Source organism: Podarcis erhardii (assembly GCF_964252035.2).
Source record: "Podarcis erhardii genome assembly, chromosome: 8".
Classification (NCBI taxonomy): Eukaryota; Metazoa; Chordata; class Lepidosauria; order Squamata; family Lacertidae; genus Podarcis; species Podarcis erhardii.
The window spans coordinates 14,087,835-14,101,596 of NC_138499.1; the positions used below are offsets into that span (position 1 = coordinate 14,087,835).

The following is a 13,762-nucleotide window of genomic DNA, read 5'->3' on the forward strand; positions in this document are numbered from 1 at the left end:
TGATGATGATAAACTGGGACCATTAATGCTCCCTTTGTTGAGTTCTGCACCTTCTCTCCAGCGCTGCGCGTTCTGAAGGCCCAGGGGAGGTTATCAAGCAGATATGGTTCACAGAACACCATGGTTTGCTGTTATTTATCCCTTCTGCTTGGAAAAGGAGAAAGAGGGTTTTACCTTTGAATATTGGGTGTTTGGGACAAACTGCAAAAAGGCCGTACCAGCTCAGTGTGTCTCTCCTTAATCTCCCAGAGGCATTGAGCAGCTGTTGGGAAACAAGAAACAAGATCAGGTGGATCTCGGTGTGATCCATTAAATGAGGCCCAAAGTTCAATAAGGCAGCAGTTTTCTGTACTTGGTGTTTCATATAGCCGTTTTGTGTATATAATGCCAGGAGACTTTCTAACCGTCTTGTTATTTTTACACTAGTGGATACAAGATTCTTAGCAGGCTGGTAAAGAAATATGCTGCCTTCTGCCACGAGGGCTGGCAAAGGAGGATCATATCTTTCCCATCTCTCCTCCGAGACTGCTGCTTTTCCAGTGCTGACCGGAGGGAAGGGGTTGTGTTTTCTTTGTACCACTGGCAAGCAGTATTCTGTTATTTCTTGCAGCAAAGCTTATGGTCAAGTCCTGTGTGTATAATATAAATTCCAAAATGGGAAGGGTTGTAACTCTGTGGTTTGAGTGTGCACATTCCCTCTGGAATGGAAGGGGACCCAGGTTCAATTCTCGACTTCACAGGATCTCTTGGGTAGGGTGGCTGGAATGGATCCCATGTCTGTCCCTTTGCAGAGCTGATGCCTGTCAGAATTGACATTGCTAGGCTGGATGGACACTTGGGGAGCAGCCCTGTAGCCAGATCTTCCGAATGAGAGGGTAGGGATCCAGCAGATCTCTGGGTGAGCTGGGAGTGTCCCAGGGGAGCCAGCCTTATGCCATGCGAACTCTTTAACTATCATATCAGCCAGAGGTAGGCCCATGTGTCTCCCTCGTTGTGGCGGATCTGAAAAGGGGGCTATTGGGGGGGGGCTGCTGTGGGCAGGACCAGAGGGAGGACTTGGGTAGGACCCTACTCCTGCTCAGCTCAGTCATGTGGCCTGGTGGCCTTGCATGAGTTAACCCAACAACAGCACGACGTACCTCAAAACACTGTCTTAAAAGCTTGTCTTAACCTCTGCCATGCTTAGGCCAGCCATAGCCCCGTCAAGTTTGGATCTGGTGTAACTTCACGCCAGCTTAATTTACACCAGTCTGCTTTACATCCGTGTTTGCGCTTGTCCCATGTTTCCTAGGCGTGGATCTGAGATTTTCTCTTCCTCCACCGCATTTCACGGGAAAACCCACCGTTTACCGCTGGATCGGAACAAGTGTAAATCAGGGGTTCTGCGGATTGACTTTCTTCTGATCCCAACAGCGGGTTTTCCCGGGGAATGCAGTGGGGCGAGAGGAAATCCTCTTGGACCCATGCCTAGGAGGCCTAGGACCAGCGGATGAAGATGTGGGATAAGCAGGAGTGTGGATGAGAGTTCAGTAAGATTGTTTTGTGTATGTACCTGTGCATGATTGCGCCTATTCAGTGGAATATGATGCTCAATTTGATGCACAAATCTCTGAGGCTTGAAGGATGGCTCACAACACTTTCTCCTCCAGTGTTTGAACCTCTGGTCTCTGCTGTTGTTGTTGACGCAAGTAATCTCTAGTCACTTCAGCCATGTTGGTGTCCATGTTGGTGGGCGAGGTTGTTCCTGGAGAAGATTGCAGCATTCTCTTTCAGAGGAGGGCAGAACGTCTTTTTGAAATTCAGCTGGTGGTGGTGTTTTGTGCGCTCTCAGATATACAGTGGTGCCTCGCAAGACGAAATTAATCCGTTCTGCGAGTCTCTTCGTCTAGCGGTTTTTTCGTTTTGCGAAGCAAGCCCATTGACAGCTTAGCGCTATTAGCGGCTTAGCGGATCAGCGGATCAGCTGATAAGCGGCTTAGCGGCTTAGAAAAAGGGGGGGGAGGAAAAAAACCCCGCAGGAACTCGCAAGGCATTTTCGTCTTGCGAAGCAAGCCCATAGGGAAATTTGTTTTGCGAAGCGCCTCCAAAACGGAAAACCCTTTCGTCTAGCGGGTTTTCCGTCTTGCGAGGCGTTCGTCTTGCGGGGCACCACTGTATATGCACAAGAGGCTTTGTTGCATCTTTTAATAGCGTGCAATTTCCCCATCCTCTTCCCTCCAAAGAAATGGGGAAGGAAGAGTACTTATATCTGAAAGACTTGAGATTTGGGGAGTGGTAGGAGGGCATGAGGAAATGTCAATGAAGGTTTGCTGAGTGGCAACTTAAGCCAATGGGTTGGGTTGAGGCTTTCTCCTTTGTTTCCTTAAAAAAATACATACAGTGGTACCTCGGGTTACATACGCTTCAGGTTCCATACACTTCAGGTTACAGACTCTGCTAACCCAGAAATACTGCTTCAGATTAAGAACTTTGCTTCAGGATAAGAACAGAAATCGTGCTCCGGCGGCAGCAGGAGGCCCCATTAGCTAAAGTGGTGCTTCAGGTTAAGAACAGTTTCAGGTTAAGAACAGACCTCCGGAACAAATTAAGTACTTAACCTGAGGTACCACTGTAATAATAATCCGGTTCTTTTGGTTCTCCCCCCACAACCTGATCTCTGGATACAGTGGTACCTCGGGTTACATATGCTTCAGGTTACAGATGCTTCAGGTTACAGACTCGGCTAACCCAGAAATATTACCTCGGGTTAAGAACTTTGCTTCAGGATGAGAACAGAAATTGTGCAGTGGCAGCCGGAGGCCCCATTAGGTAAAGTGGTGCTTCAGGTTAAGAACAGTTTCAGGTTAAGAACAGACTTCCAGGACGAATTAAGTTCTTAACCCAAGGTCCCACTGTATATTAAATGTGAAGCTTGTTTAGATGTGGGTGTGAGGAGCGTTGTGCGTCAACTTTGTCATAATGAACTCTTTTGTGTTGTGATTGGGTCCCCGATCTTCCTTTGCCGAGTCTCTCGGGAGGGAAGGAGCAGGGGTCCGGAACAAAACCTGCAATCATTTTCATCAAGTCCACTTCAGCAGTGGGAATATTTTAGCAGATGTTTTCTTCCGCCAGATGGAATGTTGATGTGAATTGTTAGAAGCAGGGGCGGAGGGGGGGGGGCAGGCGGGTGGCCTCTATCCTTCAGTTCTCTCCAACAGGAAGCAGATAAACCTTGAAAAACTGTGCTGGGCTGATACCTGCAGCTGAAAGAGTGCTCATCTGGAACACACCAAAGCTTTATGGGTCTGGGCAAAGCTGTGGCTGTGTTTTAAAGGAAATGATCCTTCCTCTGGAGTAGCGGAAACAAGATTTTTTTTATAGTGAACACTGCAGAGCAGCATGGTGGAAAAAGGAGTGGGGAATCCATCAATTTTGCATTTTACCTGGTTCAGTGAGCCAAAACTTTGCTGACAAATGCCAGAGGGAGGTGTGTTTTAAGCTGTTAACAGCAAACACAAAGAAGAGCGCTGTAGCATCTTAAAAGGCTAACAGATTTGTTGTGGCTTATGCCTTTGTGGCTTGGAGCTGGGGATTTGTCAATTTCATTTTCTTGGGAGTTCCTCATTTTTCACCTCTTCAGTTATCCATATTTCCACATGTGTTTGCAGATATATATTTTTTCAAGTCCTCATGAAAATGCACCAGCATTTTAGTGTGAATTTCTCCTGGTGTATGCAATTTTGCTGAATACACTTATTTTTTGCAGAGCAGTTTTCCCCAATACAGTGGTACCTTGGGTTACATACGCTTCAGGTTACAAACTCCACTAACCCAGAAATAGTGCTTCAGGTTAAGAACTTTGCTTCAGGATGAGAACAGAAATCTTGCTCCGGTGGCGTGGTGGCAGCAGGAGGCCCTATAGGCTAAAGTGGTGCTTCAGGTTAAGAACAGTTTCAAGTTAAGTACAGATTTCCGGAACAAATTAAGTACTTAACCTGAGGTACCACTGTATTATGCATTTTCTATGGTGTTTTCACTAACGTATACAGTTATAGGTACAATTTCTTCTCGCATTTGCATTTTTTGTACATTACTTGGCTGGAAACAGCATTGCAGAATTTGGAGAAGTGATAATTTTGGAGATTGTGTTTCAGTTTCCTTGTTGTTCCAGAAAGTGCAAATTAGGTACGTTCATCATCACAAGCAAATTTAACCAGGTTTCTTCTGCATGCCTGGAGCCCACTTCATTAGATACCTGAACTTGTTTGACTCAACTTGCTGTATCCAAAGTCCGTGCCTGACCCCCTAAATGAAAGTTACTGCTGTTAATCAATACCAGTTTAAGCTGTAATCCTTTGCATACATGAGAGTTAAGTGCTATTGAATTCAGTGGGGCTTCCTTCTAAGTATATGTGTCACTAGACCGGGTTGATTTCACTTTTCATATAACAGCTTCTTTTTACAAAAATTTGCAAATAGGAGCTTGTTTTGAACATGCGTACAGATAGCCAACGTGGGTAGTTTAAGCAAAATTATAAAAGTATCGCTAAGATTGCAGTCCCGTGTAGGCCAGAGTAAACCCCATGAAAGCAGTGGGGACTAAATATCCTCAAAAATGTTGTTGTTGTTTAGTCGTGTCTGACTTTTCGTGACCCCATGGACCAGAGCACGCCAGGCGTTCCTGTCTTCCACTGCTTCCCGCAGTTTGGTCAAACTCATGCTGGTAGCTTCGAGAACACTGTCCAACCATCTCGTCATCCTCTGTCGTCCCCTTCTCCTTGCGCCCTCCATCTTTCCCAACATCAGGGTCTTTTCCAGGGAGTCTTCTCTTCTCATGAGGTGGCCAAAGTATTGGAGCCTCAGCTTCAGGATCTGTCCTTCCAGTGAGCACTCAGGGCTGATTTCCTTCAGAATGGATAGGTTTGATCTTCTTGCAGTCCATGGGACTCTCCAGAGTCTCCTCCAGCACCATAGTTCAAAAGCATCAATTCTCAAAAATATCCTCAAAAATAGTGGACTTAAAACACGTGGAAACTTTCGTTGTGGAATGAAAGAAGCAAAAATGCATCTTACTGTAAGGGTTGAAGGAAGGCAACATAATCTAAAGATGCAGACTTTAAAAAAAGTTTTCTTAAAAATCCAGCGTATAAACATTTTGTCTTATCAGTAGATAACTGGAGGAGTGGAGTTTTAACTTGTTAAAAAAAACAAACACAACACACCTGGGAAATATGCTTGAAATTGCTCTTGCAAATTCAACTTAAGGGAAGGTTTTAAAATCATTGCTATTGCTAGCACCCATATAAATATTTCCGTGTTTAGCAGATGTCCTGGAGATCACATGCTCCCGTTTTTATTTGCTGGCTTTCAAAGGAAGCTTAATTGGTTTTCTACACCCTTGGACTGTGTGTTCTCCTTTTTCCTTTTGATTATCGGGATTGTGGGCCCCCATCCAAAGCCACAGCAAAGAGGTTTTCCTTCCCCCAAAGCACATCTACTTGGCAGATTCTTGTTGTGTTCCTGCAGTGGGGGAGCTGTAGAGACATACGGGGCGTAGTTCTAAACCTGTTAAGAGAGTTTTGGTTTTGTGGGGATGAACGAAGTTCTGGATGACGAATTTAGAAACCTCCAAATAAGTTACAGGATTACACGCCTGGGGTGTTGGCCGTGGGTGTATCTCTGACTTCTGGTTCAGCTGCAGGCTTTGAAGCAAGGGCAAATCCTATTGAACGGCTCGTCCCTTTTTTCCACGGTTCTTGGACACGGTTTTCAAATTGCTCCAGTTTATCCGCCACCTGTTTGCTTCTTGGGAAATAATGGGCAACTTTGCTTTTGTGCAATCGACGTTTCCAGGGCTTTGGGCAACCCATGTGTCAAGAGAGTCCCGAACAGCTTGAAATGCCCATTTGTTGCAATGGCATGTTAAGTCCGGGACATTAAGGATCTCAAGATCCTAAAAAAAAAAAAAGGGGGGGGGCTTGACGTTGTTAACCTGTCACTCCCAAGTCGGAACATTGATTTGCTAATCTCAGAAAACCCCTTGTGTTTTCCCAGATGCCACTGCCCACCAGCTGTCCAAAGCATTGGCCTTCTGCGGCTGCTTTTGACGCTAAATCTTAAACGTCACCAAATTGCAATTTCAGACATAAGCTAGGGTGGTGGTGGGTCTGCGTTCTGCACCTTAATTCCCTCCTCCCCTGAAATAGTGACATCTGTTGTTCTGTATGCAGGTGTGATATTAAAAGGGGGGAGGAGACAAAACCAAGGCGCCCCCCCCAAAGCCTTTCCCGGTCTGGTTCCCTTCTGCTGTTTTGGACTACAATTCCCATCAACCCCTGTCAGTGTTAGCTGGGGCTGATGGGAGTTGTAGTCCAGAACGGCAGAAGGAAACCAGCCCGCCTTGAAACAAAGTCCGGTAGCCGTAGTTGTCCTTTTAATGGGCTTGGTATTACAGTGGTATCTCGGGTTACAGACGCTTCAGGTTACAGACTCCGCTAACCCAGAAATAGTACCTCGGGTTAAGAACTTTGCTTCAGGATGAGAACAGAAATCGTGCTCCGGTGGCGAGGCAGCAGCGGGAGGCCCCATTAGCTAAAGTGGTACTTCAAGTTAAAAACAGTTTCAGGTTAAGAATGGACCTCCGCAACAAATTAAGTACTTAACCCAAGGTACCACTGTGGTACCTCTGGATACAAACGGGATCCGTTCCGGAGCCCCGTTCGCATCCAGAAGCAAAAGTAACTAGAGACGGCATGTCTGCGCACGCACGCATCGCTTTTCGCTGCTTCTGCGCATGCGCGTGACATCATTTTGAGCATCTGCGCATGCATGAGTGGCGAAACCCGGAAGTAACCCGCTCCGTTACTTCTGGGTTGCCGCGGAACGCAACTTGAATGCGCTCAACATGAAGCATATTCAACTCAAGGTATGATCGTAGAGGTTAGCTGTTTTTTCCTGGGGAGTCGTGATGGCTGCGCGTTCTCCTAGGCTCTGGGGCAGCTTTTTTTTACTTCATTTATTTCATAAACATTTCTATACTGCTTGATTGTTTTAAAAAACAAAAACACCTCAAAATGCACCATTGGATACCAGTTTTGGGGGAACAAGAGCAGGAGAGGGGCTATTGTCCTCATGCCAAAATTCCTTTCCCAGAGGAATTTTGTTGTGGAATCGGGATACTGGAGTAGATAAGACCTTTCTTCTGATCCAGCAGGGCTCTTCTTCATGTTCTTCTGCCCATTAACAACAACAACAACAACAGAAATGGTAGAAGTTCCTGGAGATTCCCAGCCCACAGGAAGCGAAGTTTCGGTAGATTGCGTCAAGGGTGGCGCATGACGGACGGATGTCCGTCAGGCTCCCTGGTGGGTCCATGCACAGGGAGTTGTGTGTGTGTGTGTGTGTGTGTGTGTGTGTGTGTGCGCTTATTTGTGAATTGGAGCAAAGAACAGCTCCTTTTTTCTTTTTGCAAAGTTGACATTGGCTCCGAGTAAGGAAAGCCCGTCATTTGCAAAAATCACTAAACAGGGGAAGTTAGCTGCTTGATGTGCTGTAACAATCCTTTTGTTTAGTAGGCGTTTTCCTTTCTCCCAAAGGATGTTTAAAGGGCGGAGAGATGATTTTAAGATGGTGTGGCTGCTAATCCAGGATAAGGCTCTGATAAGCATAGGTTTGCGAGCGTATTTTGTAAGGATGAATGAGCAAGGCAGAGAAACCCACACGCCGCTTAATTGCGTGTGGGCAAAAGAGCAGTTAAAAAGTGTGTTGGCAACAAGTCATTTGCTTAAACCGATTTTGGGGGAGGACCCCAGAATTGTAGTAGTGCTGACTCTATCCTGAGTGTTTGTGGCTTCATACTCGCTCTTAAATACTGTGGTACCTCGGAAGTCGAACGGAATCCGTTCTGGAACTCTGTTCGACTTCTAAAAGTTCGGAAACCAAGGCGTGGCTTCTGATTGGCTGCAGGAAGCTCCTGCAGCCAACCCGAAGCTGCGTCAGACGTTTGGGTTCCAAAAAACATTTGCAAACTGGGTTTGCGGCGTTCAGGAGCCAAAATGTTTGACTTGCAAAGGTGTTCAGTATCCAGGGTACGACTGTATTGTGTTCCTATCTAGAGATGCTTGCAGTTCTGGTGCATGTAGCTAGACCATATGGCTATTGAGAGGGGAGTGGGCCAGTAACAATGGAAGTGTGTTCCTCCCAGGGTTGGAGAGTTACAGCACCTGCTGTGGCTGTTGAGACCAATGTGGGAGAGAGACATGTTTTGTTGCAGGTGGGGCCGATGAAGGCATCCGGAGTTGGCCACAGGTGAATCTTGTGCCAGAATTGGAACCTTTCAACCTTGATGAGTGGGTTTTTGTTTTCCTTGTACTTTCCTGCTAACCGGCCTTTGCCCATGCTGGTTGCAATGGTATGGAGCCTCTCTCTATTGCCAGTGTCCAGTGGAATGTGAATCTTGTGCTTAGGTTGTCTCTGATCATTGAAAGTTTTCACAAATACTAAGTGTAACTAGAGCAAGTATTCTGCATGTGTATTTATCCACTCTGCAGTTCCTTCCTTTCCCCCCTCCTCTTTCTCTCCCTCCCTTCCACATGCTTTTTAAGTAGAAGATATTTTTGCCAGCGCATTGTGTTGAGCCAAAATACAGCTGATTGTTCACTTGTTTGAAGACCAACTGGTCTTCTTTGCTCTGCTGTTCTTTGCCATTACAAACAGCTGCACTGTGTTCCTTCTCGGACTTGCAAAGAGGGGAGGTGGGGAAAGAAAGAAAGAAAGAAAAACCCCTCCTGATTTTTATCCTCTGATCTTGAGTGTTGATCTTGGAAACAATCAACCCAGCAGCTGTCAGCACATTGGGGTTTCTTTAAACCTATGGCAGGACTGTGTAAATGGGTAGCTATTTTTAGATTTTAAAGCAATTGCTCTGAAAGTGGGAGGCAGGCTCCCTAAGGAGGGGGAGACAGCTTCCAGGGGCTGATCTCCACCCCCCACCCCCCACCCCTTCACACACTCTTATTGGCCATTTGCTTGATCCAGGAGTGTTGCCTTGTGTTCATCCTTAGAGGTATGGACCAACGAGACAGCTGTTGGGGAACTTTTTACCCCTCCTTAAAGTTTTTGCTCTGATACCTTTTGAAGGTAATGCTTAAAAGAATATGTCACCATGCTCCAGTCTCGGAGACAAGTTCACAAAATCCTTTTGCTACCTGGCACATGAATTGAGCTGTGAGATGCTGATGATCTGCAAAAGGGACAGAGGGAACAGGAAAGGCAGAGAACACAATAATCCGTAAGTTTTCCCTGCTGGTTACCTGGCGGTCACCTTGACTGCAAGGAAAGTGGTTAACTGCAAGCCATTTTTGTTTTATTTTTCTCAACCAATGGCTTGCTGAGTCTCCCATTGAATCTCTCTCTCTTCCTGGTGTCTCTCCTATCTGCTGCTGTTGTAGTTCCTGCAGTTTTCCCTTTACCTGACCATGTCTGCTACTGCCCTGTTTCCAACCACCCTGTTTTCTTAGAATGCAGCAGCTCTGTGACTCTCCTCCAGGTAACCAGGTGTGTCCCCAACTGAGCTTACATGTGCCCAGCCGCCCGAGTGCTGCTTTTTGATGGGACTTGTCATCCAAAACAGTTTGAGGCTGCCAGGGTCCCATCTGCACTATATGTTTACGATATCTTTATTGTCATTGTCCCATGCAGAACAATGAAATTGAAACACTACATAAAAATTCAAAAACCCCTAAAAACTCTGAAACCCCATTTTAAAACACACTATACTATAGAGACCCCTTATGCTGAGTTTAGAACCAGAATTGCATTGGCGTAGAAACTGTTTCTCAGGCGGCCTTTATAACCCTATACCATCTTCCAGAAGGCAGACGCTGAAAGAGATCATTTCCGGGGTGCATGCTATCCTGCGCTACCTCTGCCACTTTCTTACGGCACCTGGCAGCATATACTGCTCTAAACATCTATGGTTTCTCCCAAAGAATGCTGGGAATTATAGTTCGCTAACAGCACTGAGGGTTGTTGGGAGACCAGTACAGTCATACCTCAAATTGAATGTGCTTTGGGTTGAGCGTGTTTGAGTTGCGCTCCGCAGCAACCCAGAAGTAGTGGAGCGTGTTACTTCCGGGTTTTGCCGCTCATGCATGCGCAGACACTCAAAAAGACATCACGCGCATGCACGGAAGCGGTGACCCGTGCAGGCACGACGGTGCATCTTGCGTTCTGTTCGGGATGCGAATAGGGCTCCGGAACAGATCCCGTTCGCATCCCGAGGTACCACTGTATTTCTCTCAAAGAACCACACTTCCAGAGTTGGATTAACAGTCGGTCTCTCTTCCCAAGGAATTACGGGAATTCTAGCTCTGTGAGGGGAATCGGGGCCTCCTAACAATTTTCAGCACCCTTAGCAAACCACAGTTCCCAGGATTCTTTGCAGGAGACTGGCATGAGCATGCTTTAACTGTACGGTGCAGATTGGACCCCGGCTGGGCGAAAACTGCTGTGAAATTAGGGTGGAGGCCTTCTGCATCCCTGGAGCTGAGCTGTTGAGTTTGCGCAATCTGGCTCTGCTCCTAGAACCGGTGAAGCCCTCAAGATAGCTTCATTGCAAGGGTCACCCAGGGCAACACTTTGGGAGATGGTGTAAAAGGAGGGGCAAATGAGCAGTTTACCCGTTGCTTAGTAGCTGTGTGCAAGAGTCTGACAACAGACCTATGAAGCTGCCTTAGACCATTAGACATCATCAGTATAGGACCTCCCTACTGTAGACTTGCAGGAGCAGACCCTGGTCTCATGCAGTGGTCTTTCTTGGCCCTGAAATCCTTTTAACTGGAGATTTTGGGGATTGCCTGCAACTTTCCTTAGGTGGCGCATGTGCTATGGGCCCTTGCATTTGCCACATGCTTACACTCAGTGTCGTGAGAGCACCTGGCATCAGAACTTAGGAGCCGTGGTGAGTGGCAGGTGTGCAGCACAGGTGGCAGATCAAGGGGTGGTCTGGCACGCCCAACACTGAGAACCCAGAGCATGCATGACACAGCCTTGGAAAGTCACATTGTCGTTCGGGAGCCTGTTTAGGCAGTGCTGTTTTAAAAGCTTTCCCCTCTTTCCAGTCAGGCGTGACGCCACAGGTATCGCAGAAAGGTTTTGCGTCGTCGTAGCTCAGCAGGAAATTTGTGCTTTGCCGCGGAACAACATTACCAGCTGAGTCAATGTTTAAGGACGAAATGTGTGTATAATTGTGCACTGAATACCATTTAATACAGAACATGCGTTCTTCAGTTCAGTCATTCTTCAACTCATTTCTTGGGACGTGGTGCTTTGGAGTAATAAAACCAACAGTGCAAAATAGGCATGTGTATATAAAAAAAATCCTATCTGTTAATTGCAAGTTGGCTGTTGCAAAACGATAGAAACATTTTGGGCATTTGACCAGTTGGAAAAGTGAACCGAGTGTTCAGATATTAATGAAATAATGGTCTAGCCATTTTAAAGTATTCACTTTATTGCTAGAACCACCCAGGATATTGGCTTTCCTTGACTTTTCGTTATTTAGGCTGCAGTCCTGTGCACACATGCCGGGGGTGTAAGTTGCATTGAACACAGCAAGGTTTACTTCTGAGTTAATTATGTATAGAATTGCACCATTAGTGTCTTGCTCACAGCAGTATTCAGGTTTTTAAAATACCTCCGACTGTTTCTTTATGTTATTTCCACAGCCATTCCTTTTCTAGACCCGTCTAATCCCAACAGGAGCTTCATAGAACAGACAACCAGATTACACGGCAGAGAACTTCCTGGTTCCTGCCGCCAACAAGGAATCTTCGTGGGCACTCCTAGGACATGGCTATCACAGCTGATGTCAGCTTTGTGTTCATGTTCTATGGTTGCCTTCCATTAGAGCAGGTGTCTGGTGGGACAGGAGAGCTTTGCTGTGCTCCAAACTCCTTGCTAGCAAACGACACCACCATGAATTAACACCTGCCTAGTGACTTTCTTGGCTGCAGTGGAACATCTGGCGATTCACTCATGGTCAGTTAACCAAAACAGGGAATGCAACTATCTTTTGGTCCACGTAAACTTGCCTTCAACTTGCCACTTGGAACCTGTACTTTGGGTCACTTGAGTGGTTGTCCCCACGACTGCTGCACTTGAAGAGTCTTCTCTTGGACATATGAGGGTTCCATGTGAGACTTGATTCTTAAAGAAGGTCACAAGCAGTTCCTCCAGAGCCACAGCCCAGTGTAAAACGTAAAGGAACCCCTGACCATTAGGTCCAGTCGTGGCCAACTCTGGGGTTGCGGCACTCATCTCATTTATCGGCCGAGGGAGCTGGTGTACAGCTTCTGGGTCATGTGGCCAGCATGACTAAGCCGCTTTTGGCGAACCAGAGCAGCACACAGAAACGCTGTTTACCTTCCCACCAGAGCAGTACCTATTTATCTCCTTGCACTTTGACGTGCTTTCAAACTGCTAGGTTGGCAGGAGCAGGGACCGAGCAACGGGAGCTCACCCCATCGCGGGGATTCGAACCGCCGACCTTCTGATCGGCAAGGCCTAGGCTCTGTGGTTTAACCCACAGCGCCACCCGCGTCCCTTACAGCCCAGTGTACAACCCACTTAGTATGCAGAAGGTCCTAAGTTCAATTGCTGGTGTCTCCAGGTTGGGCTGGGTCTCTGCCTGACACCTTGGAGAGCTTCTCCCTGCTAGAGTAGTCATTTCTGAGCTAGGTGGATCATTGGTCTGACTCAGTTTTATGCAGTTCCTTGTGTTCTTTTTTTTTGGGGGGGGGGTAATTTTTAGGTGATGTACTCTTCCCTGAGATTGTCCCAGTTGGCTGTGGTATCTTTATTTACACCCAACCTTTCTTCCAGCATGGAACTCATGGTGGTATACACCAGGCAATTTCTTACCCAGGCACTGACTAAACTCACACTTGCTTAGCAAGGTAGCTGCATTGTATATCCCTCAGACCATGGCTTATGCCGTCCGTTGGCAAGGTTACATGGAAAGGGTGCATCTTGGGTTTTCTGAAAACAGGTGTTTGATGAGTATAGTTGGGGTTGGGGCATCAGAAATGACTTTCTCTTAGCTCTTGCATCCAGCAGAACCTAGGTACAGTGGTACCTCAGGTTACGTACTTAATTCATTCCGGAGGTCCATTCTTAACCTGAAACTGTTCTTAACCCGAAGCGCCACTTTAGCTAATGGGGCCTCCTGCTGCCGCCGTGCCGCTGGAGCAAGATTTCTGTTCTCATCCTGAAGAAAAGTTCTTAACCCGAGGTACTATTTCTGGGTTAGCGGAGTCTGTAACCTGAAGTGTATGTAACCTGAAGTGTATGTAACCCAAGGTACTACTGTACTTGAGCTGAAATTCAAATTTATTTCAGGCATGCAACCCTGTGCATGTTTACTCAGAAGCAACTGTGCTCAGTGGGGCTTATTCTGAACATTAAGGATACAGCTTAAATTTTGGATATGAATCTTTCTCAAATTGCTCTCTGTGTGTTTTCAGCTCTGGTTATCTCCCTGGAAAAGGCAGATGCGATTTTCGCACTGAACTGCTCATCCAAGAGAAAGGAACATAGTGTTTTGCAAGGGTTGTGGGTTGTGTGCTCAGAGCTGCAGATCTTTCTACAGATTGGGCAGGGGAACGCTGTGGCATTTGCCCTTTGTAGCTGTGGACCTCTGACTTGCCAACTGGCCTTTCCCCTTATCGACTGAAATGTTTGTGCAACAGATGTCACTCTGGTTCAGTGAACCATCCTCTTGGCC

General features: G+C 46.7%; 1 protein-coding gene across 24 annotated transcripts in view; it reads left to right on the top strand.

Moving 5' to 3' along the window:
- MTSS1 (MTSS I-BAR domain containing 1) overlaps positions 1 to 13,762 on the top strand; it is a 152,149-nt gene that overhangs the window by 1,656 nt on the left and 136,731 nt on the right. The gene's annotated exons all lie outside the window — the stretch shown is intronic.